General features: G+C 38.8%; 1 pseudogene; it reads right to left on the reverse strand.

The window, feature by feature from the left end:
- Window positions 1-22,615: 22,615 nt before the first annotated feature.
- LOC144368667 (ankyrin repeat domain-containing protein 33B pseudogene) lies at window positions 22,616-23,429 on the reverse strand (annotated as a pseudogene).
- Between the last annotated feature and the right edge of the window lie 1,498 nt (window positions 23,430-24,927).

Genomic DNA, 24,927 nt, shown 5'->3' on the forward strand with positions numbered 1-24,927 from the left:
ACAAAGTGTGGTTTAATTAACAAAATTACCTTCTTTTAAACATTTTAATTACTGAAAATAAATTATGTAATCTGTTAATCAACATGAATATTTGTTATATGACATTATTTATGTGACTTTTTTACATCATATTCATTGAGGCACTGAAACACCCAGGGTATTATTTCTTCTTTATAAAATCTGCCCATGTTTTCAAATTTAAAGTCATTCTCCTACCAATGGCTGTATTTAGATAGTTGCAAACCAGTGTGCAAAACCTCTCCACTCTTATGATCTAGTTATCATTTTCTTCTTAATCTAAATCAAACAAATTCCTGAAGGTTTTTGTTTATGTACCTTCATGAATAGACAAATATGACTGGATTGAAACTGCGCTTGGAAAATATTTGTTTGAAATAAAAATTAACTCAGAATACCATCAGTCAAGATTTGGATGGAAAATAGAAGAGAACATAGTTCTCATAAAGAAAGAAAATATAGTTTCTCTAGGTTATTGTAAATTGCTCTTCTTCAGAAAATTCATTTAAATTATAATAAATTAATTTTAGTTCTAGAAGCATTTATATATTTAAAATAAACAAGGGGCTGGAGTTATCATTCAGTGATAGCATGCTTCCCTAAGACTTGTGAGGCTCTGGGTTCAATCCTTGGCACAATATTAAAAAAGATTAAAGTTATTAAAAATAAAATAAAGCATTTTTTATTATTGGGTCTCTTATACATGACAGGAGGATGCACTTTGGTATAATTATACAAGCATGGAATAAAATATATCTCATTCTAATTGGGACCTCACTTTTGTTAATTTACTTAATGATGTTATTCACTGTGGTAGATTCATATATGTACCCAGAAAAGTTATGTTCAGTTAATTCTGCTTATTGAAAATTCTCAGAATTTTATAAAATATTTAAATGATTATACATTAGTAAAGAATAACTCTAAAGCTTATAAAACAGCTGGTAGAATAAAAGAATTCTAGAAAATTTTAGGTATCAAAGAAAAAAGTTTTATAATAGAGGGGGAAGTTAGCAATATCCATTTAAATGAGCCTATGTTTCTGTGATAACAGCACTCTGTCATATCATGATATGCCATATTTTTTAATCCATTCATCTATGGAAGGGTATATAGTTTGGTTTCATGGTTAAGCTATTGTGAATTATACTGCTGTAAACATCGAAGTGGCTGTGTCCCTACAGTATGCTGTTTTTAAGTCCTTTGGGTATACAACGAGGAGAGGGTTAGCTGGGTCAAATGGTGGTTCCATTCCCAATTTTCCAAGGAATCTCCAAACTGCTTTCCATATTGGCTGCACCACTTTGCAGTGTATGAGTGTACTTTCCCCCACATTCTTACCAACACTTATTCTTGTTTGTCTTCATAATAGCTGCCATTCTGACCTGTGTAAGATGAAATCTTAGAGTGGTTTTGATTTACATTTGTCTAATTACTAGTAATGATGAGCATTTTTTATATATTTGTTGATTGGTTATGTATCATCTTCTTAGAAGTCTCTATTGATGTCCTTGTGCCATTTATTGATTGGGTTATTTGTTTTTTTGGTACTTAGCTTTTTGAATTTTTTATGTACCCTAAAGATTAGTGCTCTATCTAATGTGTGAGGGGTAAAGATTTGCTCCCAAGATGTAGGCTCTCTAGTCACCTCACATATTGTTTCTTTTGCTGAGAAGAAACTTTTTAGTTTGAGTCCATCTCATTTATTTATTCTTGATTTTAATTCTTACATCAAAGAAATCTTATTAAGGAAGTTGGTGCCCAATCCCACATGATGGAGATTAGGGCCTACGTTTTTTTTTTTTTTTTTTCTGTTAGACCTCGATTCTCTGGTTTTAGTTTTTGCTCCATTTAGAGTTGAGTCTTGTGTGTGGTGAGAGATAGGGATATAATTTCATTTTGTTGATTATGGATCTCCAGTTTTCCCAGCACCATTAGTTGAAGAGGTTCTTTTCTCCAATGCATGTTTTTGGCACATTTGTCTAATATGAGATAATTGTATTCATGTGGGTTTGTATCTGTGTCCTCTATTCTGTACCGTTGGTCTACCAGTCTGTTTTGGTGCCAATATCATGCTGTTTTTGTTACTATTGCTTTGTAGTATAGTTTATGATATGGTATAGTGATGCCACCTACTTCACTCTTCCTACTGAGGATTGCTTTAGCTACTCTGGGTCTCTTATTTTTTCAGGTTAATTTCATGACAGCTTATACTATTTCTATGAGAAATGTCATTGTTTTTTTTGATTGGAATTGCATTAAATCTGTATAGTGCTTTTGGTAGTATGGTTATGTTGATAATATTAATTCTGCTTATTCAAGAGCAAGGTAGAACTTTCCATCTTGAAGTTCTTCTTTGATTCCTTTCTTTTGGGTTCTGTAATTTTCATTATACATATCTTTCACCTCTTTCTTTAAGTTAATTCCTAATTTTTGTTTTTGTGTGTTTTTTTCTTTTTAGGCTATTGTAAATGCGGTAGTTTTCCTTTTTTCATTTTGTGAGGATTTGTCACTGATATACAGAAATGCCTTTGATTCATAGGTGTTGATATTATATCCAACTACTTTGCTGAATTCATTTACTTGTTCTAGAATTTTTCTGGTAGAACTTTTTGGGTATTCTAGGTATTGAATCATATCATCAGGAAATAATGCTAATTTGAGTTCTTCTTTTCCTATATGTATCCCTTTAATTTCTTTCATCTGTCAAATTGCTCTAGCCAGTGTTTCAAGAACTATGTTAAATAGAAGTGGTGAAAGAGGGCATCCCCATCTAGGTCCAGGTTTTAGAGGGAATGCCTTCAATTTTTACTCCATTTAGAATGATGTTAATATATATTCCTGTTATCCTCAATTTTTCTAGTTTTTTTTAACAGAAAGGGGTGATGTATTTTTTCAATAGATCAATACATTTTTCAAATGCTTTTTCTGCATCTATTAAGATGATCATATGATTCTTACATTGAAATCTGTTGATGTGATGAATTACATTTATTGATTTCCATATGTTGAATCAACCTTGCATCCCTCTACTGGTTTTCATCATTGTTTTTCATTTCTTCTTCTTGGAATATTTAGTTGAGAATATTGTGTTGGAAAGGCTTTCTAGTTGTAAATTCTTTTAAGTTTTGTTTATCCTGGAAGGATTTTATTTCATCAACAAATCTAAAGCTTAGTTTTGCTGGATATAAGATTCTTGGTTGGCATCCATTTTCTTTCAGAGCTCTGTATATGTTGTTCCACGATCACTTGTCTTTGATGGCTGGGTTGAAAAATCTGCTGAGATACGAATTGGTCTCCCCATATATGTGATGTGATTCCTCTCTGTTGCAGCTTTTAAGATTCTATCCTTATTCTGTATGCTAAGTATTTTCATTATAATGTGCCTTGATGTATATCTGTTGTAATTTTGTACATTTGGTGTCCTGTAAGCCTCTTGCATTTGGTTTTCCAATCCATTCTTCATGATTGGGAAATTTTCTGATATTATCTCATTGAAGAAATTGTGCATTCCTTTGGTTTGAAACTCTGTACCTTCCTCTATCCCAATAACCCTTAGATTTTGTCATTTGATGCTGTCTCATAATTCTTGTATGTTCTATTCATGGTTTCTTACTATCTTCACTGTGTGATCAACATTATTTTCCATATCATATACTTTGTCTTCATTATTGGACATTCTTTCTTCCAAGTGATATCTTGTCTGTTGGTTATGCTTTCTATGAGCTTTTATTTAATTTATTGTATCCTTCATTTCAAGGATTTCTGACTTTTTTTTTCAGAGTCTCTCTCTCTTGAAGTAATGTTTTGCTTCTTATATTTGCTCTCTTATCTCTTTGTTGGAATGATCAATTTTTCCCTGTATTTGCTCATTGAGTTCATTGTTTAATTCACAGATCATTTTAATTATGAACCTTCTGAACTCTTTCTCTGACATTTTATCAACTTTGCTGTCCATGGGTTCTGTTATTATAGTATCCTGGTTTGTTTGGGGGCACTTTCCTCCCATGTTTGTTTTATGTTGTCTATGTGTCTTCCTTTCTTGCAGTGTGGATCTAAAATACTACAATTTCTTCCCTATATTCTTGTAGTATCTGTGTAGATTGTCTGTACCTCATCTTTCTGTTGGGCTTCCAGACCATGCTGGTGTCTCTCAATGCATGATACCGCATCTAAAGTTGGTGGTAATAGCTGAGGTAACTTGAGATAATAATTAAGGTGCCCCAAGATGGAAGTAATCTATTACAGAGCTGGGGATGAAAGGATGGGCCTCACACTCCCTTTGGGATGCCTGCTCTGAGATGTAACTGCTTCTAGGCCCTGTCTGCTGCCAAAAATTTAGGGGCTACTGTGTTGGGAAGGCTATGGCTATGACTGTAGTGTCCCAAGATGGAAGTGCATTAAGCTTAGGCTCCCAGGTCTGGAGGGGATGAACTCAGAACTACCCTGGACCTCAGTTCTGCATAAGTCAGTGTAGACCAATCTGGGCCATGCCTGGCCTCCCACAATAGTCTGCTAGCCAGAAGAGATGGTCCTGTGCCTGAGGCTGGGATCTGGCCGGTACCTGCTGGTTGAGGAGTGGACCTGGGCCTACTGTGAGCCTGGGTCCTACACAGTCTTGTGTGGGTGGATTTGGGGCACCTGGTAGACCTCCCACAATAGTCTGCTGGCTGGAAGTGGCTGTCCTCTGCCAGAGACTAGACTGTGGTGAGTGTCTGCCCTGCAAGTGGAGGGGTGGACCCAGGCCTACTGTCTAGATTTTCTTATTGCCTGTGATGAAGCAAACACTTTTAAATGCCCACTTATGACTTTTGTCCTCTATTTGATTTTTTTTTTTGGCCTCTGAAATCCACAATAATAGTAAAGAAAGAAATTTTAGAAATTTGCCACCATTATATCAAAGCACTCTTAAAGTCAGTTTATAGACGTCCTTCTCAAAACAAAGTGATGAGTAAGAAAATTCCATATGAATATGCTGTAATTCTCAGTGCAGCTCATTGCCATTTGGAAGGTTAGTATCAATTTGAGGGATATACTATGAAATGTGTAAGGATACTTAGGAAGGATTGGGTTTTTTTGTTTGTTTGTCTTTGTTTTCAAATTGTTAGTCCATTCTCTATCTGTTTCAGAATTTCAAATGCTTTTGAAAATGAGATGTCAAAGAATGTTAAACTTCATAATGTATTTTTCCACCTGTGAAAGTGCATGGATCACCCATATTTGTTTGAAGGTGAAGCAGTGTCCTTTTTCCCAACATTATTTTTCAATAGTACTTCTATACTATTTTTAATAGTAATTCTGTAACCAAAATCATAGCAGAATTATTCAAAAGAACTACCTGTATTTACTGTGCCTATTTTGCTTATTATCACTTTCTCTATATTGTTGGTATCTAATGTTATTTATATTCAGATTTCTTCATATATCCCGTAATATCCCTTATGGCTATGTTTTTCCTTTTCTTTCTTAATCCATGATCCAGACACAGATTCTGTATTGCATTTGTCATGTCTCTAATTTTCTACTATCTAGAAATGTTTTTAGCCTTTTTTGAGGGCAGGGAGCTGTTGTGTCTTTCATGATATTGAGAGTTATGGAGAATAAAAATGATAGTTTAACAGAATTTGTCACAATATGGATTGATCTGACTCTTCATGATTAGATTTTTTTTATCTTGAACCCACCAGACACTATGCCAAGTTCACCAGTGATCTCTGTGATGCCCTGTTGGGGATACAAATCAAGTCAAGATGGCACCTAGCAGTTTGCCAGGAGGAGTGGTTTGTGAAGCTATGCCAGCGAGCCATTAAGATGATGAGGATTCCTTATTGACTGACTGCTGTATCTAGATGATGTTAATTGAGTCAAGCTGTGTGTAATTAGTTAGGTATATAAACCTCTGCTGTCCTAGAGAAAGGCGGTTCTGCTACCTTAGGAGCCTGCTACTTTGGGTTCTCGCTCAGTTCCTGCTGAGTTAACTCACAATAAAGTAGTTCCCATTTCAACCTTCAAGTTGCTTGTCACCTCCCAGTTATTTGCTCAGATGGACTGAGGCATATGGTGGCCATATGGGGAATCTTCAGGACGTTTGGGAGCATGTGACAAGGTAAAAGGATGGGTGACCATTTCAGGAAGCAGTGTGTTCTTGTTTTGTTTTGCTTCATTTCATTTTTGAGCTGCCTGTCCCTGAAAATAAATAGGATGGGAGAAAAGCTGCTGAAAGGCACGAGTATGGCCACACCCACAGCAATGCCTGCCTGCCTCGGCAGCAAGCCCTGGGAGGCCATGGTGTTGTCCGCCGTCGCGCGTGCCCTGCTGGGGTGGGGCTCACATCGCAGGAGAAGAGATAAGGCAAGAGGATGGATGGACATTTCAAGAGAAGAGAAAAATTGAATTTTTGTTCCATTTTTGTTTCGTTTGTCTCGGTTTTGTTTTCCATTATCTTAGTAAGCAGTATCTTTGTCAAGGAAATATGGGATTAAAAATTAGAAGAACCAAACTGAAAGGGTGTTAAGTAAATTTCTAAGGGAAGGAGACATCTCAGTAAAATCAAGAACAGTTAGGGCATACGTTAAGATGATACAAAAATGTAGCCCATGTTCATTAAAGAGGGGTTGTTGGGTATATCACAATGGAACCATCATGGTGAAGATTTATAAAGGATAGAAAAGGAAAGCCCAGGAACTATGCCACTTGGCACATTGCCATTATGTACATTGATAAGATCTTGTTTGCTTAGTCAAGGAGAAGACATTTTAGATCAAGTAAAACAGGAAGTCTCTGGAGTTAGTCAGACAGGGGAAGAAAGTTTAGAGGAGAAAGGGCTATCAGGGGAAAAGATACAATGGGAGGTTGTTACTAACCACTTTCTATCACCAGAGGGCGCAAGTATTCAACCAACAGCTCCACCTATGTATACAGAGACAGCATGTGCTGGGTGGCCCTCAACCCCCATAGTTGATAGATGGGATCCTGAGACAGGACCTCGAAGATTGGCATGCCCTGTATTTGAGGGGGCAGGAGGGCAGCAAATTCACCATGCCTTAGATTTCAAAACTATGAAGCAGCTGAAAGAGGCTGTAACAACCTATGGTCCTTGAGCCCCTTTCACTATAAGTATGGTTGAGTCCATTACAAATTTGAATATGATGCCAGCAGATTGGGCTAGCATGTGCAAAGCTGTGCTAAATGGAGGACAATATTTGCTATGGAAGGTTATCAATCAGGAATCTTGTATGGAGATGGCTAAGCAAAATGCAGTAGCCAGTTATCCTCAGAGAAATCTAGATATGTTGCTAGGAGAGGGACCTTATGAGGGTCAGCAGCAACAAATTGGATATGATCCTGCCATATACTCACAAATTGCTTCAGCTCCAGTCAAGGCATGGAAAAGTTTACAAGGACATGGAGATTTACAAGGTTAATTATCTAAAGTAATACAAGGAACTAATGAACCTTTTTTTAGGGTTTTTTTTTTTTAGAGAGAGAGAGAGAGAGAGAGAGAATTTTTTAATATTTATTTTTCAGTTATCAGTGGACACAACATCTTTGTTTGTATGTGGTGCTGAGGATCGAACCTGGGATGCACGCATGCCGGGCAAGCACGCTACCACTTGAGCCACATCCCCAGCCCAAACTAATGAACCTTACACCAAATTTGTAGATAGGCTTATACAAACAGCTACAAGAGTCTTTGGGGATGTAGAACAGGCGATGCCATTAGTGAAACAGCTAGCCTACACACAAACCAATAGATGGTGTAGGGAGGCCATTAGACCATGGAAACATAGAGATTTAAACACATATATTAAATTATGTGGAGACATTAATGAATAGGGGCAATTTTGGCAGCTGCAGTACAACAGGCCTTAGGTGCCAGGCAAAAACATGTTATAATTGTGGTCAAGCAGGACATTTTAGAGGGAATTTCCTCATAGGAGGAGGGTTTAATAAAAATGGGTATGATCAAAGGGGAAGAATACCGGATGTTTGCCCATGATGTCGTAGAGGAAAACATTGGACTAATGAATGCCATTCTCAGACTACTGTAGAGGGTACTCCATTGTCAAAAAATGGACAAGGACCAGGTGTTTACTGTTAGAGTCTGTAAACAAGTCAGGATGGTGCCTGGCATTTTGCCAGGGGAATATTAGAGTCTGTAAACAAGTCTGGATGGTGCCTGGCAAAATCCCAGAGGGAGTGGTTTGTGAAGTAAAGCCAGCGAGCCATTAAGTGTGGAGATTTCTTATTGGTTGACTGATATATCTTAGTTTATGCTAATTAAGATAAGCTGTGTGGAATGTATAAATACCGCTCCTGTCCTACAGTAAACGGCTCCTACTCCTGCTGTATCAATCTACACAAGTTGCTCATCACCCCCTGGCTATTTTGCTGCAGTCGGACTGCGGCAGTTTACCCATGATATCGTGGAGGAAAACATTGGACTCCATTGCAAAGAAACAGATGGGAGGTCCAATGCTCCGGGGCCCATGACCACAAATATATAGGGCATTGGAAGAACCCAGCAACACCATCAGGGTAGTGCCCAGGACACATTATCCATTAAATCCCTTATCAGACAAACCAGAGGGAGCACAGGGTTGAACATGTGTGCCTCCACCAGAGCAGTACTAACTCCAGAGATGGGAGTTCAAATTATTCCCACAGGGGTAAAAGGACCTCTTCCCCAAGGAACAGTAGGCTTAATATTAGGACGCAGTTCTTCTCCTCTAAAAGGACTTATGATAAGTCTTGGGGTAATTGATCCCTACTATGAAGGTGAAATAAAAATTATAGCCAGTTCTCCAAAGGGTATATCAGTAATTTCACCAGAAGATAGAATTGCATAGTTATTAATAATACCCAGTGTACATGATAAATTTACCAGTTGTACTGTAGAAAGAGGTTCCAGGGGATTAGGCTCCACAGGTATAGATTGGGCTATGCTTTGTTTAAATTTATATTCTCTCCCCATGCTAAAACTAAAGATTCAAGGACATAAATTTAATGGGCTACTGGATACAGGTGCAGACCTTAGCATCATCTCTCCTCAAGAATGGCCAAAACATTGGCCATTACAACATGCCACTCAAATGCTTTGAGGCCTAGGAATGGCAACTAATTCTCATAGAAGTGTGATGGTATTAGATTGGAAGAATCCTAAAGGATGTGAAGGAACTATACAGCCATATGTATTGGATCATCTTCCTATAAATTTATGGGGATGAGATGTTCTAGATTAATTAGGATTAACATTAACAAATAACATCAATTCATATGTGCCCACTCTTATGGCAAGGTTTTAGGAAAGAAAAAGGATTAGGAGAACAAGAACAAGTTATACTGGCACCAATACAAATAGATCAAAAAACAGATAGACATGGATTGGGTTTTCAGGAGGGGTCGCTGAGACAATAAAAATCACTTGGAAATCAGAAAGGTTCCTTAGTGTCCCCTGACTAAAAAAAAGATACAAGCAGCCCATGACCTGGTCAAACAACAATTAACAGAAGGACAGATACAACCTTCTGTATCTCCCCATAATACTCCCATTTTTGTCATCAAAAAGAAATCTGGTAAATGGAGATTATTGCAAGATTTAAGAGCTATTAATAATGAGATGGTTATCATGGGACCTGCTCAATCAGGGATTCCTCAATTGTCTCCTTTGCCAAAAACCTGGTATGTTATCGTTATAGATATAAAAGATTGTTTTTTTTTCAATTCCAATTCATCCTGATGATAGTCCATGTTTTGCATTTACTGTCCCTGCACTGAATCATGAAGGTCCTGATCAGAGATATGAATGGAAAGTACTCCCTCAAGGGATGGCTAACAGCCCAACTATGTGTCAAATTTATGTTAACAAAGCAATCCAGCAACTTAGAAATCAAAATCCTGAACTACAAATATTTCACTATATGGATGATGTATTATTAGTACACAAAGATAAAAACACTTTGCTAGAATGTTATGCCACACTTACAAACTTATTAAAAAATTATAATCTAGAGATAGCAATAGATAAAGTACAATTAAATTTTCCAATTCATTATTTAGGAGTTTTATTATCCTGGACCATGGTCCATCCACCAAAAATTCAAATATGAGTAGATCAACTTAAATCACTTAATGACTTTCAAAAGTTGTTAGGAGACATACATTGGATAAGGCCTTATCTAGGCATACCAACAGAAGAGTTGGGACCTTTTTTTGATATCCTAAAAAGTCCATAAGATCCAAATTCACCCCACATGTTAATGCCTGAAACAAAAAAGACATTGAAACATATATGGAAAATATGCATTTGGATAGAATTGATATAAGTTTGCCTTTATTATTTATTGTACTACCAACAAAAAATATTCCTACAGGAGTATTTTGGCAAGAAGGTCCATTATTATGGATACATTTATCTTATTCTCCTAACACTATTCTTACTAGGTATCCTATGGCTGTAGGACAATTAATACTCAAAGGAATAAAAGTATCAAAAGGAGTGTTTGGAATTTCTCCAATAAAATTATCATTCCATATACTATGGATCAAATTAACGAGTTAGCAATGAGTTAAATACTTGGGCAATAATTATGTGCAAATTTATTTGTTCATTTGATAACCACTTACCATCCAATCCTTTGTTATCTTTTTGGTCCTCGCATCCTGTAGTTTTTCCAAAAATGACAAGAAAAACACCTATCATGAATGCTCCAAATATATTCACTGATGGGTCAAATAATGGTACAGCAGCAGTAATTACCCCTGATAAGGCTTTTACATTTTTAATACTCAAAAAATCAGAGCTTAATACAGTATCACAAGCTTTTGTGATGTTTAAAGATTAGGTATTTAATTTATTTTCTGACAGTTTGTATATAGTTAATGCTATAAATTCCCTTGAAAATGCTAGTAGGATTTCCTCTTCCTCTACTGTTTTCTCTGTTTTCTGCTATGCAAATTTTAATCTGGGACAGAAAAGATCCATTCTTTATAGGACATATCAGGGTGCATACAGGATTGCCTGGAGCCCTTAGTTTGGACAATGATTTAGCAGATAAAACCACACATGTCATACATATTTTTTCTATACTAGAAGAAGCTAAAAATTTTCACAAATCCTTCCATATCAATGCTAATACCTTACAAAAGCATTTTAGAATAACTAAGAAACAAGCTAGACATATAATAAAACAATGTCAAAATTGTGTGACCTTTTTACCACAAGTTAATCTTGGAATTAATCCTAGAGGACTAATATCTAATCATATTTGGCAGATGGACATCACACATTTGCCAGAATTTGGAAAATTAAAATATTTGCATGTTACAGTTGATACTTCTTTCGGATACTTAATGGACTCCCTTGATACCAGAGAAAAAACTAAAGATATTATATCTCATTGTTTACAAAATTTTGTCACTGTGGGCATTCCAAAACAGTTAAAAACAGATAATGGCCCTGGTTATACTTCTACTTCTTTCAAGCAATTTTGCTCATCATTTGGCATTACTCACATAACAGGAATCCCGTATAATCCACAGGGACAAGGCATAGTTGAAAGAGCTCATTAAACTATTAAAATGTACTTATTAAAACAAAAAGAGGGAATTGAGAAGGGGATTATCTCCCCCAAAGATACACTTAAAATAACCCTTTTTACTCTAAACTTTTTAAATTTGGATTCATCAAGACTTAGTGCTTCAGAAAGACACATGTGTCCAAAAAATGTACATAAGCCAAAGGTACTTTGGAAGGATATTCTAACTGGACAATGGAAAGGTCCTGACCTAGTGATTGTCTGGAGTCGGGGGTCTGTCTGTGTATTTCAACAGGGAGAAGAGCAGACAATTTGGATTCCAGAGAGACTAACTAAAGTGATTTCTACAGACCAAAAAGAAGATGACTTGGCTTAAATCCATAACAGCTGATATCCAGAACTCCAGTTTAGCTATCCTTACATCTGCAATAATGGTTCTCCTACAGCTGGAGGCTAATGAATAAAAAGCACCATTAAGGCCTATTTCAAATATAAAAATCCTTGTGGCTTACTTGTGGGAATACCTTCAAACCCATATGCAAGTTACAGGAAGAAGGATGGATGTCAAAAGAAGAGTCAAAACCAGGTGGTACCAGAATGCTTTTTTCTATTTTATTTTTTGAGCTCATACAGACCTAGGTTAATGTTTTTCTGATCAGTTTTATTTTTTAATCAACTGTGGAGTTTTTAAACATTGCAATGGAGATTTCAACTGTGAAAAGCTACAAGGCCTTTACTATTGTGTTATGTGTGCACACTTGTGTTATGTGTTGTATGTCTGTATGTGTGTATGTCTATATATAAGGAGCACTCATGAAAAAATTGGATCCAAATATCTTTTATTCACGTGATTTAAACAGTTTAATTTAAATTGGGTATTGTTTTAATATGTGAACAAAAAAGGAGGTTAATAGATCTGTTTACTTTCACCTTTCCTTTTCATTATGTCTAATAATTCTGTTCAGAATAATGTACTAAATTGTTCAGAAAATTTTTTTCTTAGTGCCTGCTGGAGTGCTGCACAATTTTCTTTAGCCATTATTGCCAGAATTCCTACCTTAAGACAAAAATAGAAGAATATCCAGTATTACTGAAAAACCAAATGATACTTCGGAATTACAGCTACCATCATCACAGCTGTTGCTGCTTCTGCAGCTACTACTACAGCTCTTGCAACAGCTATCACACTAGCTGTACAATCTGTTGCATCAATATTTATTTCAAGAAGAAATAGACATATTAATGGATTCCCTTGCTTTAATCTGCTTGAGGAACTTACCTGGACTGTGTATCACTTATATGCGTTATGAACTGATACAACAAATTGTAATAGTACCAGGGTATCTTTGCTGACATTGTCATCTGTGGTACAGTTTTTCCAGGGGTTTCTCACTTGGAGCAGTCAATGGCTTGGTATTGTGGCATTTTGTATCCTCCTCTTTCTGCTTGTGGCAGGTTGTTTATGGTGTTTGTGTAAAAACCACTATGGTGATTATCCACAAGTATGGCTAAGTGTGTTGGGCCAGTAGTCAAAGATGGGTAAGATCCAATTACAATGGTACAAACCTAAGACAGGAGACTGACAATTTGAGGTCAGACCATCCAATGATGGGTAAGAACCATATGTAGTATTGGACAACCTAAAACAGGCATGATCCCTAAGCCATATACTTGTTGTTTAATAAAACAAAAGGGAGGAGATGTTGGGGATGCAAATCAAGTCAAGATGGTGCCTGGCAGTTTGCCAGGAGGAGTGGTTTGTGAAGGAAAGCCAGCAAGCCATTAAGATGATGAGGATTCCTTATTGACTGACTGCTGTATCTAGATGGATGATGTTAATTGAGTCAAGCTGTGTGTAATTAGTTAGGTATATAAACCTCTGCTATCCTGCAGAGAGGCGGTTCCGCTATCTTAGGGGCCTGCTACTTTGGGTTCTCGCTCAGTTCCTGCTGAGTTGACTTGCAATAAATTAGTTCCCGTTTCAACCTTCAAGTTGCTTGTCACCTCCCGGTTATTTGCCCAGCCAGACTGTGGCAATGCCCAGTGATAGTCAATTCACAATTCAGTTAACCTCTCAGAAACCCCTTTACACAGTAGATCATGTCTTCTTGAACTACTCTTCACTCAGCTTCTGGGGTAGCAGTTTTTCCTGCTTTTCCTCCTGCCTGTATGCTCCTCCTCAGTGTCCTTTGCTGCTTTCCCCTCATCTCATTGACTTCTGTATATAACATTCTAAGCACTGCTTTCATTTTCCACCCTACAAATTTGATGTGTAGTGTTTTCATTTGCATTCAAATTGGGGTTATTAGATACACTCTGATAGAGAATTTTGTGGTGATGGAGGCTCTAGTATACAAAGAATGCAAATGATTTGCTGTACTTGTTTTAAGGAGTCTTTGCCAAGTAGCACTATAAACTTTTAACTTTAACAGAATCTTAATCAGATCCACATTACAACTTTTTTAAGTTTTTTAAAGAGAAGAGGCATTAGTAATGTAGATTTTTTTAAGGAAACCTTCCAGAATATTCTGACTGCCCTCCTATACCTTGAGAATCCCTTTTATACACACTGAAGCATACTTCTTGTTTATTTATATAGAGTGAGAGCCTTAGGATTTCATTTTTGAATCTTCTTGACCTTTAGAATCTCCCTTTGCCTCAGTTTCCTAAAGACTGGTTTTATTTCTTAGGTAAGTATGTATTAGGCTTTCGGGATGTGCCAGGCTCTGCAATTGGTGTCATGCAGCACCAAAATAGTCATGCAAGCAAATAAGTATAAAATGCCTCAAATAGATGAGACTGAGGGACATAATGCATTAGAAAGAAATTGGGCTCTCTCTCTCTATTATTGTCTAGTGATAGGCTTTTATATTCATGAAGTTTTCCCTGACTCAAGGCACATGATTTACAATGGGCTCTTTCTTTTCCAGGTATAGAGCCAAAGCCTTTTGTAGTTGGAGACCACTTAATTGATGCTAGTGGAAAATTTCACCTGCTGGATAAGCTGCTGGCATTCCTGCATTCCAGGTAGGTAATTGGTTTACATGTAGTGCTCTGAGATAGTGACTGGTTAAAACCTGAATAATGAGGAACTTACTGATTTCTTGAGACTGAAAGAAGTTTTCCATTTACAAGACTCTAATTCAGAGTCTACTTTCGCTGCAAGCCTACACCCAACCTCGTTCCATCTCATCTCACCCTACTCCTCCACCAGTATACTTTCTTCCTGAATTCCAACAGCATTTAGGATATCACTCCAGGACTTGGAAAGCATTTCTTAATCTGCTACCTGGTTAATTAGTGTGCATTCACCTCAGCAGTCCAGCTATATTGTTTGGATCCACAGAATAAGCCAACATTGAGCATTTCTTTTATAATTGCCTGCTGATACCTTGTGTTGAATTGACACATAGTAGACTCAGCAAACATTGGTTCTTGTTAATGTGTGGGATTTGGTTTAAACTCAAAGGGAACTTGTGATACTCTTTCCCAAAAATGTAAGTTGGATATCAGAAAACCAGGTTTGGTTAATGTTCAGCAACCTGGTATCCAGCATGTACATCTTCATCACCACAGGAAAGAGGGGGTCTAAGAAAAGATCATATTCTCAAGAATTTCAATATTTTCCCTTTAGGAATAACCTAAAGGTGTGGCATGAACTAACCTAGTCTTATTATATTGTATTGCCTTTTAGAGATGGAAAGAACACTTAATTATCTTCCATAAAGTTTTTATATCACAGACCCAGAAAGGTTGCGTTCCATGTCATATAAGCTAGCAAATGGCAGAGATAAGAATTGAGGTACTCACCTTCACACTCAATGCTTTTTCCAACAATTTAGGGCTAGAGTCTGGCAGCAGTTCTCCCTAACTATTGATCTTATTTTTTTTGGAAAGCTTAAATTTAAGTTTGTTTTCTTACAAAGAATATTGTATTGACAACACTGTACATATTTGTTTAGGCAAATTTAAAGCAATGACGACAAGGGCTCTCATCTTGACTTTGTTCTTACTGCATTATTTTGAATTCTCCTTTTCTCTATTCACTGTCTATATGTAAGTTTCCTCATGTATCATGGGGGATTGCTTCTCTAAATTGATGTCTCTCAGATGACTTTCCAAGATGATCATGGCTTATACCCCCAAATAGGGCATAGCAGTACATAGCTGACCACCATTGTGAAAAACACAGATCCTGGGACATCCAGTAAATGCCATCTATCATCTGAACTAAGAAAGTTCCATTAAGATTAGCTTTATCCCTTCATTTAAATGAAGAATCTTATTCAAACTAAGTCTAAATCCACTAAAGGCTCATGAATTTGCTGATACCATTTCTGGGCGTATGGTATCATGCACTTGGTTTCCATCAAGTGTAGCCATAGTTGTATGCTTCTAAAACAGCTTTCAGAACTTCAAACTGGTGTTAAGGTGCCTTGATTAAGGCAGAGATATTGCAGACCCAGCAAATGCAGTTGTATTCAAACTGCCTGGGTCCTCTTTCAATAAGTCCTATGCCACAACATGTATCACTTGGATTCCCAGGGAATTATTTGGCTTGTAACTCTTCTGACCAAGTGGGTCACAAGAAACACTCCATTGGGAAGCCACTGTCACCTGTGCAGGCAATTTGGTCTCCCTTGAAGTAATCTGTGTGCACATAGTGTTTATGCATGTGTGTATACCTGGTTGCTTCTGCACGCAGTCACCCAGTGACACACTGTGCTCACTGGAGCACAACAAGGGCTGTGCTTTGCACAGTCTTATTGCAAGTTGTGTCAGAGTGAGGGAATTGAATGTGCAGCACTGGCATTCAATGTCCCTTGAAAATCAAGTCAAATCACTGCAGAGAGTGATTTTGGTCTCCCCGCCACCACCATTTCTTTAAATAAAAAAATGCAGAGGCATTTTTTAAGCCACTTATTTAAAATTTTAATGAAGACAAGTTAACTCAAGGGCACAGAAATAACTAGCTGACTCAAGAGTTATCATACAGATGCATAAAACAAGTTCTGAATACATGCAGAAGTGTCAACTTGGGCAATTCACATTTTAGGAATAATTGTGTTTGTTGTAAGTTCTTTGTGGCGAATGAAATCCCACTGCAAAGGTCCTGGTGTCTCAATGACCATGACTTAGTTGTATTATAAGACTCTATCATGATTGATGCTTTTTGTTTTATAATAATCTTGCATGACCAATGTTCCACCCTTTCTTTCTTTAGAAGACTGAGACCCTCCAGGAGGTTGTCTGGCTCAAAGCAGGGCTGACGTGTACCTAGTGGGCAGGAAACCAAGAACTGGGCAGCAGGGTTCAGAATCCAAACAACTACCCTCTGTTGAGGACTAGGACCCTAAGCAAACCAGTGCAGGATGTGTGAGACCATCCACAATACTGTAAACGAAAAGCATTTCATCACATCAAGACCAACTGGGCTGGAATTTTACAGCAGTGCCCAATCACATTGAAGCATGTGGGAAATAACTGTAGTGTTAACAGAGAAGCCAGTATGTCCCTGCAGGAGCACTTGGTGAAAGGGCCCAAGAGACTTGCATCAGGGTGTAATTCAAGAAAACTTAGGTCAAGGCAAATTATACAAAAAGATCTTTCACCTATAAGGCCGAGCATGGAGGGGTTACCTTCGCCTTGCTTTGGGTTCATTCCCCAGCCTCTATGAGGCATTTCTTCATGAAACTTGGAAGTCCTGATGCTTCCCAACTGTCTGGGATAGCAGGTTTTGCATCACTTTAGGCCTGAGATCTGGCCCCCTCCTGGGCCTCTGTCTCACCCACTGCAGCCTCTACCCCAGAGACCTGGTTTCTGCTGACAGCTGGGAAGGAATGGAAAAAGGCATCACAAATCCTATTTTGTCACAAACTCTCCTGAGCCATGTAATTAGCATGGTGTCTCAAGAGGTGGTAATGGAATTGCAATTCTTCACATTCTGAGATATCTAAAGCTGCCAGGAGTCGGCTTGGGTAACAGGAGAAGCTATACCATGATTTCCATGATGTCAGTGATATTTCATGTGTGTTTCTCTATAGGAAGCAGAGGCAGGAGCAGCCCCATGCTCTCCCTGCTCTTTCTTATCGGGGTGGTGCTGGGATGGCTCTGGGACAGTTTAAGCACATAGCAAGTAGAAAAATTACATCAGTGTCACTGTGTAGCCTCCAGCATTAGACCCGGAGCAACCAGCTCTGGAGGTAAAAGTGATGAAGGGCCCATCTGTGTTGTCAAACAGGCACCTCTGCTCACACAGAAGCAACTTCACATGAACCTCAAAGCCATATCCTCTGCCAGAGTCCCCCTAATTTCTAATAACCAAGGAAATCTTTGCTGAAGTGTGAGTTTTGGGAATTCGCTATAAAATCAGCAGCATTAACCATGTTTTAGAACTATTTCTTCTGTCCAGTTTGATCATAATTTACTCATGCTCTAAAAAGTATTAAAATGTAATTCAACTTTTCTCTAATTATATGCAGATATAAATCCCTGAGAAGATACCTATCCACTTGAATTTGCTTTTATACTTAATAAACATCCTGAATGCAAGCAGAGACCCCAAGCCTGTACCCTCTGTGCTGTCACATGTCAGGAGAGTAGTAGACCAGGCCACCCTTTCTAAAAGTGGGGTGGGTGGGGTTCTGAGATGCAGAACCTCAGCACAGGAGCAGGTGGTGCCTGATGCTTACTCATACTTGGGGACTCAGAGGTCTTGACCTAATAGGGTATCAGGGCCACAATAATGCTTCTGAGGAACCCAATTTTTCTGCTTTTTTTTTTTAACTCAGGAGAGCTGGTGCCAAAGATGAGCAAGGAGTTTAAGTAAATGTGGAGAAGAAAATGGGACAAGAAAGAAAAGAAATTGGGGAATAAAAAAGAAAGTGAAGAGGATTTCAGGGAAGGAATGAGAAAGCTGGAGGGAACACTGTGATAGGTCACCATTCATCAGCACCTGTCCCCTGGAATGATGATGAATGGAAGGCAGACTGTCTGGGACTAGATGCAGCTGTTCAAAGTAATAAAAACTCATGCAAATGATGTCAGCTGGAATCTCAGGGAGACCAGGGGCTATTTGTCTCCATCTCAGGGACCAAACAATCACATCTCTGTGCATCCCATACCCAGAAATACTTCAACCAAACAATGTTGCCTAAGAACTGACTAGCCCACCTGAGCCCCACCAACCTCCTCAGGGTGACCTAGGGGCTGATCACCCAACTGACCCCCCACTTGCCTCCATCTCCTTCCTCGTAGGGACACTACCATTCTGATGAGCATGGGGAGGAAGATTCCACTTGAGGATATCTGTCATTGTGCTCCCACAGATCTCTAACTTGAGAGAGGAATGAGTCTAAACACCAACTGATGAAAAACTTAAAGACTTTGCTTCCTGACCTCTCACACTGCCTCCCCAAACCCAGGCAGAGTGTTAACCTGCTGTCCTGCAGCCCACTCCACAGAGACTAAAAACAAGGGGAATTACCTCCTCCTTAGTGAGAGGGAGAGTGGAGACATTGTCCTTGAAGTATAACGACTTTGCTACCAAATATGCTTCCACACAGCCAGACTGAGAAGTGCTGGGCACCTGGTCCAGAAAACATTTGAACCCCACCTGAGGACATCAAAGAGAAGGACTTCCCAGGCAGCCTAGATGTAATTTGATTCTGGAGAGAGGACTGAAGGAGTTTGCACCAGGCTCTGCTCCAACTCTTTCTGCACTTGGCTCCTTTGGGTTTCACAGTTACGTTCTTCTGTCCTTAATCAACACCACAGATAAGAACTGTCAGAGTTCTCCCAAGCATGTATCATTCTCCTCATCTCATGATTCCCACTAGATAATTACTGCTTCTACCTAACAAGGAAAATAGCAGGCTCAACTTCAAGCCTGACAAAGAAACTGTTGGGCTGACCCCGCTTTCCTGGCTTAGTGGATTTTCTAAATGCACATACCTTCAGAGCTATTCTGAGGACAGCAGCAGTATTGTTGGCCAGGCCCCATGCTGGTCAGACATATCCTGTGCATCTGGATAAGACTAGAACAAGCAGGAAGAGAAGCCCCTGATCACACACCTCACAATAACTCAGGAACTGAAGAAATCACCTGTCACACCATTGACAGTTCTTCCATCACTGGAGAGTCTGACAATGGGTTGTGGTGAGGTAGAGGGCTGGGTGGGACCAGAAATGTGCATTTCTGGTCAGGTAGCAGCAAAGAGCCATGGCTTGTCAGGGTGGGGCTCCATACCATTCCCAGTGTCCATGTCCCATGGTGCTTAACATGCAGGATTATTGGACAATCTGCTGGCAGCCAGATGCCAAATCAGCCAGAGAAGAAACTGCCTAACACTGCCTGTTCCAATGACAATTAGACATTCTTACAAAGTTGGAGCCTTTTGTGGAAACTCAGGATGGGTCTTCAGGAAGAGCAACCTCTAAGTCAGTGAGAGGAGAAGCTGCAGTTCTCACCACAGGCTGCAGTGTAGTCTCCTGGGAACTGATGTTCAGCTTCCCCAGACAAACACAGTAACAGTCTCTGCACTAGGGTAAGGGTGGGAAATGTTGACAAGCTGCCAGCACAGAGCCATGTCTTGTCTAGTCTTACCCAGATGCACAGGATATGCCCAGGACATCCAGTATTGAGAATTACAAATTAGAGGCCATTTAGCACTGCCTGGCTGGGCCCTCAGCTGATGAGGGAGGGGCTTGTGGGAAGACTGGTGAAGCTATGGATTCCATAGACATGGTATGAAGATGCCACAATGCCAGGGACACAGAACATCTCTAAAGATAACGGAGGTCATTTGCAGCTCTGTTCTCTGAGAAGATGTGGCCCATCTCAACTTCTAAGGCATAAGGGTGTTCCACAACCAACAAACATCAGTAGTTCCAAAGGTGGGTCCAGGATTCTGAGGCATTCATCCTGGTGCCTTTCTGGGATTTAGGAAAAATGTGCTAAAATCTAATTTTGCAACATGGTATTTTTATCTCACCAGTCTCTCCATCAGCCTGGGTGCAGCCTTATGATCTGTTAAGTGGGGAAGGGATAGTCTGAAATCTTTGATAAGCTCAACATCCAGAAGTGCCAATAGGAAGCAGCAAGGAGAACCGAGTACCAGCCCCTGCCTGCATCATGAAACAGGTACATGTCAGCATGGATCAAGGGTTATTGTAAAGAACTTCCAAACAGTGTACAATAGTTTAAATCCATGGTCACCAGCATTTAAATTAACATTTAAATAAAGTGGATATGTGATAGATACTTTAAAATCCACTAAGAAATTCTCAGTGCTTTGGAGATAAACACATAGAAAGAAAACTCTGCTGAGAGCTCAGGGCTCAGGTAAATCACATCTGTGTCCTGCCAAAGACCTCACACTCTGGAAATTTGATAAATCTGGCATGAGAATGAACTGAACATCAGGGAAAATCATCAAACAAAAAATAATATTAAACTCCACTTCAGCCTGGAAGAGAGGGCTGCCCTGAAAGTGTTGAATTCTCTTTAGAAATTTACCTAAAGCAGCTTACTTAATACTCAACTCTAACCACCTGTTTCTAAAAATCACCTTCCTGCCCACTTCAGCAACTTCATCTCTCTGGTTTTCTCATCCTTTTTGCATACTTTTTACATTTTAAGTATATACAGATTTGACTTAACTAAGGGAATATGGATAAATTTTGTATTTCTACTAATCACTTTTTAAACTTAACCCTCTTATTAAAACACGACTTTTTCTTATAACTAGTTAAAGATTTCCTATGTGGTTTTCCAAAGCCTCTGTTTAAAATGAACCAAGCAAGAAATGCATGTTTATTTATGCATTATTTCATAATAATTTGACAAACATTTTTATTATTACTGTATGGCCAAAAGAGATTTAAAATAAGATACACTGAACTCTGAACTGTTTCACTTGATCTTTTTGCTGTAAAAGTCAAAGCTTCCATCAAATAAAACAAATATCCCAGCTTCTGCACATGTGAATTCAGCTTATAGTGGTATCCCCTTAACTGACCTGCATATCATTAATATCAAAATGCCAGGTTTGATTGGCATTGTAAAATGGCTTCAAAAATGTTACCTTATGACTCGAGTTTGTCATATATGCAGAAAAACATGGAAACGGAACAGCAGGGTATAAATTTCCTATTAATCAAATTATTAGGAAAATATAGTGCAAATGTGCACCCACATGAGATGGAGAAGGTAAAAGCCAAAACCAATGTCTAAAAGAGAGAGAATCCCATGAGTTCTCTGTTTATTCATACAGCTACCACAAATATTTTAATCCAAGGGTCTTTGGGAACATGTATTTAAACTTCTTTAAATACAAAGAGCCTCATCACCTGTAAAATGCTGCAGATTGGTGAATAATAATTAAACATACAAAATAATCCAAAGAACCTGCCCTTTTATAAATTGTTTTTTAAATAAATTGCCCTTTTATAAATTTCTTAATTGTGGTTCTAAATGGTGTCATTTAGGTAAATTAGCCTCTAGGTGTATTGATTACTTGGAGAATGGGTGTTAGACAAATAAGTTCGTGTCATTCCCAGTTAGGAACAGCTTAGTCACCTCCTAGGTTCTGGGAAGAAGTCTGTCAGGAGAGGCTGTGCAGGACTGGCTCAGTGCACTGCAGAAGCCCTGTGCATTCTTCTGTGTACCCATCCTGGTACCCCTGCCCTGTGCTTCTCTCCTCCATTGTGCATCTCCTAGCTGGGGCTCTGCACCAAGTCCACAGCTGCTAGCCTGACACAGGCCCTCTGCTCAACATACCTCCTCATGTCATTTTCCTCCTGCGTGGTGCCTGCCTTTCCTTCTGTGCTTCTGCCAGGTGCTTCCTCTCTGCCCCTTCTGCCTTCCCCTTTTCTTCCTTGGCCTCCTTCTACTGCTGCTTGGGAATCTGCAGGTGGGTGCCATCTTGGTGCTGCCCTTGAGGGCTATCCAGTCCTCTGAAAGATGGGTGCCTGCACCTTGCTGATGTGGATGCTGAGGAACACATACCTGGCCACTCACTTCTCTGATGCAAGAGCTTCAGGGGCAGAAGGCTGGCCTTTTACCAGGCAGAGGCTGACCCCTGGGCCCCTGGCAGAAAGGAAGACTGGGGACCAACTCTTGGAACCTCCTCTCTGGAGGCTCTCATAGCCTCAGAAGACTGATATTGTTGTTGATACTGATATTGATATTGTTGTTCAGCGCCTTCTTCCTCGTCCCTGTCTTGGGCAAGGGTGTCCTGGTTCTCCCTTAGCTGATAGGATTTCCTTACTGCCTGCTGCCTTTTTCACCCACAGGAAAGGTCCTCAGGGCACACAGTTTGGCAGATGATGGCCACAATTGGACTGTAAAAGCTTATGCTCATCCTGATCATATGGTCTAGGATGCTCCCATCCTCCAGGCCCCAGTTGGAGTGCTAGGTCAGCATGGACCACACAAACTCAATGAGTCTCTGCAAACACTTTTTTGGAGGTTGCAGGCTTCAGAACTGCCTCAGAGGGCAGCAGCAGCTCTAGCCTGTACTTTTCCCCAAACTGTTCATGGGAGAGTTGCGCGAAGCCTACACTCAGCCTCTGTAAGTGGCCTACTTCTGGGGAGGGGCATCCCGCAATGGGTGTTCCTTCCATGTACATCTGCCCCTGCATCAGGACTCTGACACACTCCATTTAGCCCTGCATGGTGACTTTCATCATGGCAGTGAAGCTGAACACGTTCCTTTTTTCAAGATCAAGAACAGAGAAATACTTCAACAGGTAGTTGGTGATGGTGGGGTGTCCTGCAGGCACAGCTGTGATTAGTGCCATGTTCTCATTGGGGAACTCTGCTAAGGCCACCACAGTGTCCACAAAGCAGACAACAAAAAGGCCCTTCAAGCAGTGCAGTTGATCCCCTGCACCTCCTCATCCCGTGGACCCCACTGCACCAGCACCTGCAGGAGCCCCACATCCCTGGCACAGCCTGTGCACAAAGAGGTGCCCTCCACCAGGATGTCCTCCAGGGTGCTGTCCATGCTCACCATACTGCATTTCTCCTCACCTCCGCAAAGATAGAAGGAATCATCAGAAGCAGTTCTGCGGGTGTCTGCCAGAGTATTCTTTACTTCACATTTTAGCTTGTCTGTTACCAGGGCTTGAACTCAGGGGCATCCCTGATCACGGAGCCACATCCCTAACTCCATCTCACATTTTATTTAGAAAGTCTTACTGAGTTGCTTATTGCCTTGCTTTGCTGAGGCTGGTTTTGAACTCCAGATCATCCTGAGACTCAAGAGCCACTGGGATTACAGGTTTGTGTCACTATGCCCCTGGTATATGTTTAGAAATAGGGAAGTGAGACTTATAAATATACATTTTAAAATTGCAATTGTACAGATAAATTTTATATATGCATATAAGATAATATATATGTAAACATACCATTGATAATCGAATATCTAAGTTGAAATACATGTACACATTCATATTACTGCACATATGTTTATGTAAAAATTAGGTTTAGGTATAAGGGTGTTGTGAGAGTTAGTATTAAATTATGGCTTGAGTTACTGTTGATGTTTGGGAATGAATAAGTTTATCAGAAACATGAATATTCATGAACATATACTTGTGAAAATATCTATGAAAATATATATAAAAACATATGCTTTGAAATAGTGAAGGATTTAATATGAGTTGTATGAATATATATATTTTTATTTTGCAAATGCAGAGGTAGATAATATATATTAGTACAAAAAACATGCACATATGCCATTAATAATTGAATATATATGTCAAAATACACACAAATATTCATGTAAATACATAAGCTTTTATGTAAAATTAGGTTTAATTATAAGGGGTATGCATAGGATTAGTATTAAATTATAGCAAGGGTTAGCATTATGGCTAGGGAATGAATATGTATATCAAAAAACATGAATATTTCTAAGAATGTACTTGTGAAAATATATGTATATAAATATATTTTTTGAAATAGGAAAGAGTTTAATGTGAGATGTACACATACCCATTTTAAAATTTGTGAATGCACAAATAAATATGCATATATAATACATATGCAAATATACTTTTTATAATTGAATATATGTCTCATTACACATGTATATTCACAATTTTATGTATGCTTCTATATTAATGTAGATTCAGGTATAAGGTTATATTTAGGTTTAGTGTTAAATTTTGAGTAGGGTAAGGGCTAGGCTTATGCATATGGAAAATGCATATGGAAAACCAAGAATACTCATTAGAATTACTCATGAATACATGTATGAAAATATAAATAAACATATATTTTTTGAACTCAGGAAGGTTTTTGTTTTTTATTTATTTAAAAAATTTTAGTTGTTGATGCACCTTTATTTTATTTATTTAT

The sequence above is a fragment of the Ictidomys tridecemlineatus genome, chromosome 11 (genome assembly GCF_052094955.1).
Source record: "Ictidomys tridecemlineatus isolate mIctTri1 chromosome 11, mIctTri1.hap1, whole genome shotgun sequence".
Lineage (NCBI taxonomy): Eukaryota > Metazoa > Chordata > Mammalia > Rodentia > Sciuridae > Ictidomys > Ictidomys tridecemlineatus.